The sequence below is a fragment of the Oryctolagus cuniculus genome, chromosome 2 (genome assembly GCF_964237555.1).
Source record: "Oryctolagus cuniculus chromosome 2, mOryCun1.1, whole genome shotgun sequence".
In the NCBI taxonomy this organism is placed as follows: domain Eukaryota; kingdom Metazoa; phylum Chordata; class Mammalia; order Lagomorpha; family Leporidae; genus Oryctolagus; species Oryctolagus cuniculus.
The window spans coordinates 5,185,789-5,200,762 of record NC_091433.1 but is presented as its reverse complement, the minus strand read 5'-3'; the positions used below and the strand labels follow the sequence as shown (position 1 = coordinate 5,200,762).

Here is a 14,974-nt window from a genome sequence, read left to right as displayed (position 1 = left end):
GGCTCCTAGTGTTATCTGTCATATTAGGAACAGGAGGTAGACATTGGCATACAGCAAGCCCACTAGGAGATGTGCCTAGTCCTTAAGGAGCAGCAGCTTCCTCCCCTAGTACTGGATGAACCAAGAGAACTACCAAGAACCACATGCTAATGCTCTTAGCCCTTGCAAGCCACTAATTTTCTAAAGGTGACAAGACACATGACCGGAAACACTGAACAATGCACTGACAATACCTTGGGGCAAATGCCACCAAGTCATCCCACAAGATGCTCAGCCACTAACCACAACCTTTATGCTTCAGGTATGGAAATGTGGACCAGTCATTCCTGAACCAGATCCTAGGCACATTTGGATCATCAAGACCATGTAGGGGACATTGATCACCTACTGTTCTAGGACCAGTCACAGCCTTGGCCCGAGCACTGCCTCACGTGCAAGTTTCCCAGGAGCCTAGAAGGGTACAGGCCTCATCTGACAGGCTCCATTGCTTCGTGTACTCACCCTTGACGGTTTACCCATCAGAGGTGTTAGCCACTCGCTGCTGGTGCCAAGAGCCTGCTCTCAGCCCTCATCACCCAGGTCACCGAGCTGGCCAGCCCAGTACATGAGGGGCCTTTACCAGGTCCCCTCAACCTAGATACCACCCCAGCCTGCTGCTAGAGCCAGAGTGTCCAGATACGCTCATGCTCACCACGTTCTTTGATCACTATGGCGACTTCAGTAGTCAGTGCTCAAGACAGTCTTCGTACTACCTGGGATGTAGAGGCTCCCCAAAATGGTCTAGCCCAAGCAATACAGATGAGCCCAATTGGGCTAGAGGGGGCCCACTGAAGACGAGAAGGGATGTGCAGTGCAGGACATCCTAGGGGGCTCCACACGATGCTGCGCCACTCTTCACCTTCAGGGTCCTCCCTTCATAGGCACATGAAAAAAAGCCATTCTACCTAAGACCAAGAACCCATAGCATAAAGCTGAGCACATGTTGATGGTCCAGTACATTTTCTAAGAAAAAAAAACACCTGACCTTATCTAAAGATACCCCCTCCTCCATGAGGGTCATGTATGCTGCAGTCACAGAACTTGTGTGCCTCAAGTGTGGGCCCAGTGGAGTACCCAGAACTCCGCAGGTGCCCCGGCCACCCTCTCCAAGCCACACCTTCAGAAGGCTGCATCTAGCACCAGATCTACGCCCCCTTCAGCCCCTTGGCTGATCCCTACCCACAGTACAGGGTTGACAGACAACCTCCCTCTAATCGCTCCAGTTGAAATAAGACAAACCAAACATACACAACTAGGCTGAGGACCTCGACCTACAGAGTGACAAACTTGTCAAGAAGTAGGTTTGGGTGGCTCGTTCTTGGAGCTTCACACACAAGTGAAGGCCTCTGGGCTCTGTTCAGGACTTGCACCCAGAAATCTAACAGACTGGGGCAAGAGAAGCCTCAGACTCCAAGTTACACTGGCAGTCACCAGGATTCTCAACCAGAAATCATGCTTCACTCAAGATAGTTCTGTGAACGAGCTGTTTTAAACCCTTTAAGAATCTGAGGTCATCTAAGCAAATCCTTCCCCAGTTTGATGAGCAACTCAGCTCGGGGGGAACAAACGCCAAGGACACGTCCACTACGGGCCACAGTGTGCCCTTGGACTTTTACTTGGGTCATTGAAGCCATGGCCCCGGATGTAGAGGGGAAGGAGACCACACAGCAGCATCCAGTCTCCCAAATGAGAAGTAGGAAGCCACCTGATGAGACCAGGGCTGTTCTCCCTCCATGTGGACAGGAGTTCCAGAATTCACCGGGTGAATTGCCCTCAGCACAACACTTCCATCACCGCCCTGCATGGCCTCTCACTTTCTTGCTGGGACAAGTCTGGCCTCCCTCAAGACCCCTGTTGCCACCCGTGTAGCTCAACACTGATCTTTCCTTGGGATGACGAGCCTTGTGAGACCCAGAGCCCTCCCACAGTGTGAAGCACGCCTCCGATGAGGACAAAGAACCCTGAGTGAAACCATCTCAGCCAAGACCTGCCGACTTCCCAAAGGACACCAGGCACATCCAGGTAAGAGGACTCCTGTGCTGTGTGCCTCCAAGCACACCTGGAGCAGGGATATCTAGACTCGCCTTGCTCTGGGAGTGGCCTGACCCCAATGGGGGCTGCTTCAACCAAGGTCCGGTTCTTCCCTGGAGGAGACCCACCCAACACCAGTGAGAAGCACAGGGGCCCAGCCACACCAGTGAGGTCCGAGCAGCTTCTGAGGCTGCCTCACCGCCAGAGTTTACAGGAAAGCTCGGGTAAGCTTTCTGTTGCAGAAGCACCAAGTTCATCTCTGCCCCAGCCTCCTCTTGCCTTCCCACTTCCATACAGGTGCCACTCCCAAGCCCACTCCCCAGGAATCCTGGATTATAAGAACACCCATCTGTGTCATCTCACCTCATGGAGAAGTCTGGTCAAAAAAAGTTCAAGCTTATTCGAAGCACTAAGCTGGCCACTCCTCAAAAGTCTCAGGTCAGTCAAGTTTTGGGCTTCTGATTCAATCCACATACTCTAAGGTTTACACATCCTTCCTGTGTGGATATCAATTACATTATGAAGTCAAGCAGTTCGAGATGAGGAATCCTTGCAGAACGCTGGAGGTACACGACATCCACACACGGGTGCCCTCCACATGCAGGGACCACCAACGGCTGTCAGTCCTCACAATGGCCCAGAAGCACTCGCTCCTTAAGGCCGACATTCATCCTTGGTCAGGGTCATTCTTGCACATGCCCGAGCTTCGTTGAAACGTACAGTTAGCTAGGAATCACCCGCAAAATAGCTTCACAGCACCAGCAGGGTCCCGGGTGACTCGGGACTCTGGGGCAGTTAAGTTCATACAGCAAACCCAAACATACTTGGCTTCCTGTAGCCATCATCCAATTCTCTAGTGGGTGCCATGCGAAAGCAGGCAACTGAGTTAGCATAAGTTCTCAGGGATTGCCCTAGTAGGCTATCGACCCCGTTACTTCTCTGAAGGGAAGGGCAGGTTTTCATGTTGACCAAGTAGACGTTAATGACATCACAGAGGCCTAGAATCTCATGTCTGGTGGCAGCAGAGGCCCGTGGCTGAAACTACCTTCCTGAGCCAAGTCCAGGTGCAGAGGGAAGAGCACCAAGCAGCCTTAGCCAGCAGGACCCAGAGCACTGTGTCCACAGGGGACAAAGCCGTGTAGATACAGAACCTTTCTCCAGTCCAGGAGACAGAAGGAACACAGGAGACAGAATCCTTTCATCACCAGCGTTGTGCAGGACAAAGTGGAAACTTGTGTGGACCATGAGCCAGATTAGCCAGAGCTTTGGATCTACAGATGTTTCAGTAATAGCTTCACTTTGCTCAGGTGAGTTAAGGGTGACTAATGACTGTCTAGACGGCAGCTACCCTTTAGTCTTGAACTCTGGACTTGCTAGTGCGTCTACACCTTAGAAGCAAAGGATTTGGAACCAAGTGAAAAGGCAGTGGTTGCTTCTGTATTGGTCATCCACGTTACTCTTCAGTTTGCAGAGAAAAGTTGTGGCACCACATTCTTGCCTTACTCGTGTTTACTGTACCACTCAGTATTTTAGAACTGTAGCTCCTACACCAAGATACTACTTAGCTTTGTATATAGTAGCTCATTTCACACACACACAAGTTAGTTATACCAGTCTCATGTACTCCACAGGTGGACTTAAAGTTGAAAAGAGCTTCTCACTGAAGACAAACTCACTGTGCCCGAGTTCACAAGGGCAGCACCACAAGGTGTCAGCACTGAAGAACAAGCTCCCCACCCCTTACGCACAGGCCCTGGCCAGGGAGGCAGAGTAGAGCACAGTGAGGTTCTCGGGCTCATCAAGCTGAGCATGCACCTGGCCCTCCTGCCACTCAGTGCCATCTCCTCCACAGAGCAGGGGAGGGGGAGGCACCTTAGGAAACCTCATAGGAAAGTGACTGCAAAGTGAGGTCGAAGAAGGAACTGGTTCTCAAAAGGCCTTGAAGGGTCCACAGCGTGCGAGAGCCTCTCAGCCCCCATGACCCTAGACCAGCCAGCACTCAGTTCTGCCTCCCCTAGTTTCCCACTTCACGTGGATCCTTGCTTACCCCTGGGACAGAGTGGGAATCATTGGCCCACAGCGCATCTGAGGGACACAGCAATCCTTTCTCATTAGGCCTGACATTTTAGTGGAAAGGCCTAAGTGTCTCAGCAATTGGGAGTCTTATTCCATAGCTCAGCTTAAGGAGTCACCTGGAGGTTTGAAGGAATGACTGCAGACAGGCCAGAGCCGGAAGTTTAGAAGTGTGTATTCACGTGACTGTCCTCTAAGACTCCAGTGAGGAATTGCAAATTTCGGTCTGCATCAATTTCCAAGGATCCTTAGAAGTCATTCTGGAGCTACCAGGCAAGGCAGCAGCCATTTAGGAAGTTACCTCTCAAACTGCCTACAGCTAACCACAGCCAGAGATGTTGCTGTGCTCTGCCCAGAAGTCACCCTACCAAGCATGAAAGGCCACCCGGATTCAGTTACTGCCAGGCTGCATGTGGACACCGTGACTCACAGCTACTAGCTCATGGCGTAGCAGATCAAAGTGGATTCTCAGATGAAAATCCCGAGTAAGGCGAGTTATCAGAATCCTTGGGGATTACGTTTAAGGCAATCATTCACATAGTTCAAGAGTTTATTCTCATGGGGAACGCCGCTGGCCTCTGACCACAGCCATCCAAACCCTCCCCAGTCAGTGTCAACTCAGGCTCCAGCCTCCTGTGTCCGTCCATGGGCAGACCTGCTACACGTGCCCTGTGTCATTCCCAGAGCGCCAGCTCAGCTGCCTCCCAAGTTGGTTAGCCTCTCCCAAGCGGTTATCTCGCAGAGTAAGATTTCTATAGTTGTCACATCCACATAGAGAAGTGCTGATGGCATCAGGGAGTGGCTGGAGGCTTCTAGACGATTCTGCGATGGACAGCAGTCCCTACAAAGGGCACTACGCAACCTAAAGGTCAACAGTACCAAGGTTGAAGGACAGATTAGTATTAAGATGCCTTGCTGGCTGTCCAGGAGCACAGTCCTCTAGGAGTTGAAGTGTTCAAGAACCGACATCACACCCAGAAGTGAACAGGTCCAAAGTCGAGACTTGACTAGAAGTCCTCTTTCCCTTCCTCTCCAAGCTTCCCCGAAGATTCTCTGCCATGCATTGCTGTCTTCGAGGGCGTGTACATTTATACCAGAACTGAACCGACTTGTTTTGACCCTGGGATATGCAGAGTCATCTTCACAGCATCAAATCTGACCAGAGGACAAACCTATTTACACACCAGCAACCAGACTTACTGATTGGGAGCTGGAATAGACCCCAGGATCCCAAAGCTCCAATCACACTCAGGTGCCTTTCTTGGGCTAAACTGTTCGCCAATTCCTCACCTAGAGGGAGACCTGCACTGACAGGGCCTCCAAGGAGTGAAGTACAACCAGGAGCTTCAGTGGACCGGGGCACTTCAGTCACTCCCAGGCCTTCGTTTTTACTGCTAAGAACACTGGGACCTGAAACCAACGTGCCTGGCAACTCTGCTGCCTCCATGTGGCTCGTGTTCGGAATAGTCCTCAGTCTGCCTTCCACAGCTCAGTGTCCCACGTTGGACTTCACCCATCAACATGAGAGGCTCTAACAAGAACACCACTTAGGGGCAAGTGAACTACCTACCTAAACTGTCTCCATGTCAGGTAAAGCTTTAAACTGACTCCTGGAGCTGCATTCATCTTCCTGACCCTAGAGCTGGCCACACCTGGCCTTTGCCCTGCAGTAGGGACTAAGAAGTTGTGTTGTGGGAGATACTTAAGTCCCTAGACGCTCACTGGAAGAGATGTCTTCAGGAGTGATGAAGTCCTCCAAGATCTTGACCTTCCAGCAATATTAGCACACCAAGCCCCAGGAACACCCACAGAGGCAAAGCATGTGACAGGAGTGAAGCCTGACGTGAAAGCAATTCGTTCTGGCTCAGGTGTTTAGGAGTGGTGCCCTCAAGCAGTTAGTGGTCATTTTGCCACTTGGAAATTATATGAATACAGGGGAAAGAGGCAATGGCCTAGGGATTCGAGATCTGCAGCCTAAACAAGTTTACTCAGTCCACCACCGACAAAAACACTGCCCTTTGTATTCATAAGTATTGTGGAAAAGAATGATCAAGGTTCCCGAGCTACACGAATTGTGAGCAATGCCTCAAGCAGCGAAACTTGACATGACTCAACTGGACAGAGTAGTAAGTACTCCACGAAGTGGCTTGAAGGCAGTAGAGACAACTGGAGTACCCAAAGGCCCAGGCCCAACAACCTGGAGATAAGTGTCTTGTCAGCCAGTTCAGAGTGGCCAGCTGCAGCTTCTGACGTTGAAGATCTAGAAGCTGAAGAACTGGTTTAGTGAGCACTTTGGGGAGGAGGCTGGCAAAGCACAGCCAGGTAGGTTATTTGGTGTTTGGCATCTTGAAGCTATGTCACAGGACAGGAGGACATGAGTATGGAACTTGCACAGAAGCACAGCTCCAAGTACAGAGCATGAAATAAGTATACAATGAGAATTAACAGTAAAACTATATTCAAACAGTCTTCTACTTTGTGTGTCCGTGGGTGCAATCTGTTGAAGTTTACTTATATACCAAGTTGATTTTCTGTATATAAAGAAATGAATCTCAATGAAGAATGGGATGGGAGAGGGAGTAGGAGGTGGGATGGTTTGTGGGTGGGAACCACTGTAATCCAAAAGTTTTAGTGAATGTAAATTTCAAAAATTCTTAAATGAAGTACACGAATAGTGAAGGAAGAATTTGATGGCCTTGAACATTACTTGTGTTTCACAGAAACCTCTATAAACAAATCTCATACAACCAGATGGCAGTTGAGACCAGTCACAAAACTGAGTACTTTTCTAGAAAGCTCGTTCCAGACCCTTGAAGTGACTAGTCTGTTCATTACATTGTCTGTATTCTGAACAGCTTGAATGTCTTCTTCCAATCTGAGTGAATGTGTGCGTAAGTTTAAGGGTGTACATATAAAGTGTATGTAGAAGTTGGGGGGCCGGCGCTGTGGCACAGTGCATTAATGCCCTGGTCTGAAGCGCCGGCATCCCCTATGGGTGCCGGTTCAAGACCCAGCTGCTCCACTTCCAATCCAGTCTCTGCTATGGCCTGGGAAAGCAGAAGATGGCCCAAGTCCATGGGCCCCTGCACCCACATGAGATCCAGAAGACTCCTGGCTCCTGGCTGCGGATTGGCACAGCTCCGGCCATTGCAGCCAACTGGGGAGTGAACCATCAGATGGAGGACCTCTGTCTCTAACTCTGGCTTTCAAATTTTTAAAAAGTCAGTTGGGGCCAGCACTGTGGCATCAGCATCTCATTAGGTATAGTAGTTTTATTCCCAGCTGCTCTACTTCTGATCCAGCTCTCTATGGCCTGAGAGATGGCCCAAACACCTGGGCCCCTGCACCTACATGGTACACCCAGAGAAAGCTCCTGGCTCCAGGTTGGTTCAACTCAAAATGTAGCTACAATTGAGAGTGAGCCAGTGGATGGGAGGCCTGTCTCTCCCACTGTAACCCTACCTCTCAAATGTGAGTTAGACACATGTATGCTTCGAAGTGTTCCATTCATGTATGTGCTCAAACCATTCATGTGCAGTCTAAGTGGCTCCTCAGGAGACTATTTCAGGCACGGAAAGCCAAGACTGGGAAAAATTACCTAAATCAAAGATCTGTGAGATCCCGGGGGAAAAAAGGCCAAAGGACATACCTTTCTCTGAAAGCAGAGATCTTCCACTTTGATTATAGCCTTGCCTAAGGTCGGAGTTTGAACTTGAGGCTTCCATGGCCTGGGCAGCTCATGGCAAAAGCCTCAGGTGATCACTGACGTCGTAAATATGAGTATTAACTACTAAAGCAATAGGAGTTGCTGTGCACTTGCTCCCCATGTAGGACCTCGGTCTTTAGTGTGTTGTACTATGATATTTAATGGTAAAACTGGTCTTCAAACAGTATTTTATGCTTTGGGTTCAAACTGTTGAAGTCTATATACAGAAGATCTACTCTGAGTAAAGGTAATTAAAAATCATATGGAATGGGATGGGAGAGGGAGGAGATGGGATGGTTTACGGGTGGGAGGGCGCTTGGAAGAATCGCTATAATCCAAAAGTTACTTTAGCTTTCTGATGTACAAGAGTTTTCTATAAAATAAACCACCAGGTTTAAGACACGACGAGGCTCAGTTTCTTCCCCTGACCATCACTGCCTTTCAGAAGCTCAATAACAGCTCCTAAAAGATGGCAAATATTTCCGGGGGGGGGGGGGATGACCACCTTGGGTTTCGAAGAATAAACTTAAGATGTATTTAATAGTTGGCACTGAGATGCTGATAATTGATCGGACCAGATTAGGATTAGACAGTGGTGCAGGAATAGTCTGCCAATGTGTACCGAGAGCATCTTGCACAAGTTGAGTTGTGCACAGTGTCAGGATTTTTTTTTTTTTTTGACAGGCAGAGTGAACAGTGAGAGAGAGACAGAGAGAAAGATCTTCCTTTGCCGTTGGTTCACCCTCCAATGGCCGCCGCACCGCGCTGATCCGATGGCAGGAGCCAGGAGCCAGGTGCTTTTTCCTGGTCTCCCATGGGGTGCAGGGCCCAAGCACCTGGGCCATCCTCCACTGCACTCCCTGGCCACAGCAGAGGGCTGGCCTGGAAGAGGGGCAACTGGGACAGAATCCGGCGCCCCGACCGGGACTAGAACCCGGTGTGCCGGCGCCGCTAGGCGGAGGATTAGCCTAGTGAGCCGCGGCGCCGGCAGTGTCAGGATTTTAAAACTCCCGTTTTCTCCCTAGCTTCATCAGGGCTTCTGCCACGTGCTCTTGATGAATTCAAACTGCTTTTGGGAAGAAAAGGCACACTATCAAAATCCCACCCAGCCCTTGTTAAAGAACAGGACACAGAATATACTTGTATCTACTACAACAAGCATAACTTCCCACTCAAAGCTTAAGTAGATTAATTCTGAAGGTGTTCAGATTACCACATTGTTGTTTCATTTCTTGGTATTTTCTATTCTGTCTTGCAGTCAAAGTCAGAGATGCCCAGCACCATCACTACGTATACCTGAAGTGATTTTTATGTTGTCGCTTTAAATTAGAACTACTTCTAAAACTTCAAATAGTCTTTAGATAGAGGTTGTGCTATCACAGGCACTAGAGTTGTCAGTCCTCTCCAGTACCAATTTTGGCTCCAAGAGCACAGATCAGGTAGCATTCACACCACCCAGAGATTCAGGCTACAGCAGGCATCCTAACACTCCACTCGTCCTAATCCTGATAGGAACCACCATGTACGCATGAGGGCATGAAGGGCAATCAGATTCAGCTTCGAGCATGAAGTCCACGGATATGCACAGTGAAGAAACGACAACCCCCAACTGGGAGACCCCATGGTCAAAATTCCTCAGATTGAGGATACAAGTAGCTAATCCCAACTCCAGGACTAGGGCTTAATCTAGGAGACTGAGGAGTTGGCTTCTATGAGAAAACTGCCCATTACAAATTATCCCATTATGGGGGAAACGCACCAGCACCCAGCACTCCAGACGGAGGGCCCACGCAGAATGGCCAAGGTGCACTCTTGTGTTCAAGAGTCACTGGTCCTGGTCCTTGACTAAGGAGCCACGTTGCTCCCACCGTGAGTTATGACTTTCTGGACATACTTTCCTTTGGCAAGACCTTGAGATGCTACCAAACCTTGAGGAAGTCTTAGATGAACATTTTACAAAGCACAACACTGCCGCACTGAAGGTGCACCCAGGCCAGGTGTCACCAAGGATGAGGATTCCTGACCTAGCTCAGCGCACTGACACGCAACTTCCAAATACTTGATTCAAGACTGCACAGGGCACAGGTGATGTCCGGCAACCAAGAGCACACACACAAGTAACCAGGCTCCTGACAGCCACAGGGGAGACTGGGTGGAGTTCAGTTTCATCCCCAGCAAGCCTCAGACATTTGAGGAACCAAGCCCATGGTAGGGAACTATTTATCTGTACCTGTAGTTCAACAGTAGGTGACAGAGACCATTTCCAGATAAACTCTGGCTCCTAGTGTTCTGTCACATTTTGCACTCAAATGTATAGATAAACATGGAACAAGTCTTCTTAGAGCCAAAAAACTGGAAGATACAGACATTAGCAATACAGCAAGTCCACTAGATGTGCCTAGTCCTTAAGGAGCAGCAGCTTCCTCCCCAGTACAGGACGAACCAAGAAAACTACCAAGAACCACATGCTAATGCTTTCAGCCTCGCAGGTCATTAATCTCTACTTGTTAAGGGAGACAAGAGACATGACCGGAAACACTGAACAGTGCACTGACAATACCTTGGGGCAAATGCCACCAAGTCATCCCCCAAGATGCTCAGCCACTAACCACAACCTTTACACTTCAGGTATGGAAATGTGGACCAGTCATTCCTGAACCAGATCCTAGGCACATTTGGAACATCAAGACCCTGTAGGGGACATTGATCACCTACTGTTCTAGGACCAGTCACAGCCTTGGCCCGAGTACTGCCTCACGTGCAAGTTTCCCAAGAGCCTAGAAGGGTACAGGCCTCATCTGACAGGCTCCATTGCTTCGTCTCTCACCCTAGACGGTTTACCCATCAGAGGTGTTAGCCACTTGCTGCTGGTGCCAAGAGCCTGCTCTCAGCCCTCATCACCCAGGTCACCGAGCTGGCCAGCCCAGTACATGAGGGGCCTTTCCCAGGTCCCCTCAACCTAGATACCACCCCAGCCTGCTGCTAGAGCCAGAGTGTCCAGATACGCTCATGCTCACCACGTTCTTTGATCACTGTGGCGACTTCAGTAGTCAGTGCTCAAGACACAGTCTTCATACTACCTAGGATGTAGAGGCTCCCCAAAACGGTCTAGCCCAAGGACTTTAATACAGATGAGCCCGACTGGGGCTGGAGTGGGGCCACTGAAGACGAGAAGGGATGTGCAGTGCAGGACATCCTAGGGGGGCTCCGCACAATGCTGCGCCACTCTTCACCTTCAGGGTCCTCCCTTCATGGGCACAAAGAAAAAAGCCATTCTACCTAAGACCAAGAACCCATAGCATAAAGCTGAGCACAGGTTGATGGTCCAGTACGTTTAAGAAAGGGAAAGCACATGGTTTACACATCTTTCCTGTGTGGATATCAATTACATTAGAAGTCAAGCAGTTCAAGATCAGGAATCCTTGCAGAACGGTGGAGGTACACGACATCCACACACGGGTGCCCTCCACATGCAGGGACCACCAACGGCTGTCAGTCCTCACAATGGCCCAGAAGCACTCGCTCCTTAAGGCCGACGTTCATCCTTGGTCAGGGTCATTCTTGCACACGCCCGAGCTTCGTTGAAATGTACAGTTAGCTAGGAATCACCCGCAAAAGAGCTTCACAGCACCAGCAGGGTCCCAGGTGACTCGGGACTCTGGGGCAGTTAAGTTCATACAGCAAACCCAAACATACTTGGCTTCCTGTAGCCATGATCTGATTCTCTAGTGGGTGCCATGCGAAAGCAGGCGACTGAGTTAGCATAAGCTCTCAGGGATTGCCCTAGTAGGCTATCGATCCCGTTACTTTTCTGAAGGGCAGGGCAGGTTTTCATGTTGACCAAGTAGACGTTAATGACATCACAGAGGCCTAGATTCTCATGTCTGGTGGCAGCAGAGGCCCGTGGCTGAAACTACCTTCCTGAGCCAAGTCCAGGTACAGAGGGAAGAGCACCAAGCAGCCTTAGCCAGCAGGACCCAGAGCACTGTGTCCACAGGGGACAAAACCGTGTAGATACAGAACCTTTCTCCAGTCCAGGAGACAGAAGGAACACAGGAGACAATCCTTTCATCACCAGCATCGTGCAGGACAAAGTGGAAACTTGTGGACCATGAGCCAGATTAGCCAGAGCTTTGCATCTACAGATGTTTCAGTAATAGCTTCACTTTGCTCAGGTGAGTTAAGGGTGACTAATGACTGTCTAGACGGCAGTTTTTGGACAGGTAGAGTTACAGAAAGGTCTTCCTTTTTCTGTTGGTTCACCCCAAGTGGCCGCTATAGCTGGTGTGCTGTGCTGATCTGAAGCTAGGAGTTTCCTCCTGGTCTCCCGTGCAGGTGCAGGGCCCAAGGACCTGGGCCATCCTCCACTGCCCTCCCAGGCCACAGCAGAGCGCTGGATTTGAAGAGGAGCAACTGGGACAGAATCCGGTGCCCCGACCGGGACTAAAATCTGGGGTGCCTGTGTCGCAGGCGTAGGATTAGCCTAGTGAGCTGTGGCGCCGGCCGACAGTCATTAGTCTTGAACTCAGGACTTGCTAGTGCATCTCTATACATTAGAGACAGAAGCCAAGGACTTGGAACCGAGTGAAAAGGCAGTAGTTGCTTCTCTATTGGTTAGACTGCTTGCACAGAAGATCTTGTGGCACCACATTCCTGCCTTACTGCTTTTACTTTGCCTTTGCCACACTATTTTAGAACTGTAGCTCTTAAACTAAGCTCCAATTTTCTTAACTTTGCATGTAAGTAGGTCTAACTGCAAAAAAAAACCACAACCCTGGAGTTATGCAGAGTTCCCATGTACTCCATAGATGGCCTTATTTACTATTGAAGTTGAAAATAAAAGCTTCTCACCTAAGACTCACTGTGCCCGAGGTCACCAGGATAGCATAAGGTGTCGCAACACTGAACAAGCCACCCCCCCCCCTTACACACAGGCCCCGGCTTGGGAGTCAGGAGTGCAGCAAGGTGCTCAGGCTCATCGTGCCAAGCATGCCCCTGGCCCTCCTGTGCTCCCCCCTCAGTGATGTCTCCCCTTGAGGAAGACACCTAGGTCACACAGGAGTAAAACTGGAAGAAAAAAAATCAAGTAAATGGAGGGGAAAACTTCCAACATAATCAAAGGATCCACCCTTCAGAGTCCTAGAGAGCCGACTACACTGCTTGCTTCCAGTCCCGCAGCTGGCCAAGGGGAGTCCTTTTGCACCACCTGGTGGTCGTGGAGTGGAACAGAGGATGGAAACCCACGGAAGCTTAGCAGTCTGACATCACAATCCCCACCCTAGAACATTACTTGCGCTTGGTCATGAGGGGTTAACAAGGTCTTTCCAAGTTAACCTTCCTCCCAGGGTACGAGGTCCCATCCGTCAGTGGCAAGCTCAACTTGAGTCTTCAGAAGCTCAGGGAGCAAGACCTACAGAACCAGCACCAGGCAGCACCAGGCCCTGGCTTACAAGTAAGGGCACAGAGCACTTCAGGAAAGCCAAGACACTGGCAATGTTCTACACGAAGGGTCCGAGGTCCCAATGGAAAGATGTGGCCGGGTCAAAGGAAGATGTACTGCTCTAAAGGGAGGAGAGAACGTCCATTCTGCCTAGGGCCTTGTTCAGATACTGACAGTTCGTGGACTCAGGTCTTCCATAGCCTAGGCAGCTCATATTGAGAGCCTCGGGTGGTCACTGATGTCAAACCTGAGTATTAATTGTGATAACTCCCCATGCAGGACCTGTCCTTGATGAGTTGTATTCTAGTTAACTGAGATACTTTTTCTCAGTTTGTCTCAATTATTCAGTCTTTCCTTAGTATCAAGTTGGTCTTCTGTGTACAAAGTTAATTGAAAGTAAATCTTCATGGAGAATGGGACTGGGAAGGGGAGAGCAAAGAGGGGGAGTGCAGGTATGGTGGGAAAAGTGAGGTTTTACACATTAAACTGTATTCCTTAGTAAGAGAACTTAAAATAAGGACAGAGGTCAAGCTTAAATGCAAGAGCAGAGCCCTCACGTCAGATTTCCAGGGACATCCAAGCCAGAGAATGTCTTCATTTTGCTAAGTGATAAGCCAAGTGTGTGGCCTCCTCAGGTGGCTCCAAGTTTGGAACAATGAAGATTTACTGTTGACACCTACCTTGCAGAAGGAACTGACAAGTGAACCAGAGGTTGAGACGCGACTACAGGCCGTGAGTTTGGTAGCAATTCCCCCAGTAACGCACTCCTCGTCCCCAGCCCAAGTGACAGTGTTCCCGGCATAGCCCTTGCCCCAATGACCCAGAGTCCATGTCCCCATTTCCCAGGAAACCTGGCTGGCCCATCAGCAAGCTCTGTCAGACTCCTGTACACCTGTGATGTTCCATGAGCAGACACGTCCGCTTTGCCACGGCTGCCAGAAGTCAGGTCATCCCCCCCAGTTCCCACAGCCCAACCAGTGACAAGAATCAGCCCACCCAGTCCCAGGGGACACTTCCAGGCCTGACCAGTCTATTGAGACCTGCCAGGCATAGTGGAAGCCAAGGTGACCGCAGATCTGGAGAATGCCAGTTCAGTGTGGAACTGCCCTCTGAAACTCAACATGCCTACTTGTCACGAGCACTCCCAACCCCCCAGAGTTCTCCCTGGGCTCCAGCTGCTCACTCATGTCCCATTCGAGTTTGTATTGCCTCCCAAAGTCAAAAAGCCACCCTGAACACCACACCTGAGCCCCTTCTTGCCGGATGACTCCCCCTTTCCAACACCAAGGTCATATGGCCCACCCAGACCTGGCAGCAGTTCAAGGCACGTCTGGATGATCAACACCTGGGCTTGCCTCCCTGGCAGCTGCACCCTGTGCTGGCCCCCATGTCAGCCTCAAGGCTGTGCAGAGGCCCACGCCTAGAGCCAGTTTACCCCCAGGCACTTCTGACCATCCAGCACCAGACTGTCCCCCACCCACAAAGGGCTCCCAAGCGGGCCCTGGCTCAGGGAAGCTGAATTTGTGATATTCAGAGGTAGGGGATTGGTTTTGGACACCAAGTATCCACCTATGCAGTCAAGCAGGACATGGACAAAGTCCCCTCCTGGATCCCAGTGGCAAGCTGGGGTGGTCCACGTGGTCTGGGCCAGATACAGAACCCCAGTGTGAAGGACATGCACGCTC

The 14,974-nt window shown here is 50.3% G+C and overlaps 1 long non-coding RNA gene across 1 annotated transcript in view; it reads right to left on the bottom strand.

The window, feature by feature from the left end:
• LOC138848770 (uncharacterized) overlaps positions 1 to 4,211 on the bottom strand; it is a 199,366-nt gene extending 195,155 nt beyond the window's left edge. Inside the window, exon 1 of the long non-coding RNA XR_011386834.1 lies at positions 2,434 to 4,211. This is a non-coding gene — a long non-coding RNA (uncharacterized lncRNA). The remainder of the gene's footprint in view (positions 1 to 2,433) is intronic.
• Between the last annotated feature and the right edge of the window lie 10,763 nt (positions 4,212 to 14,974).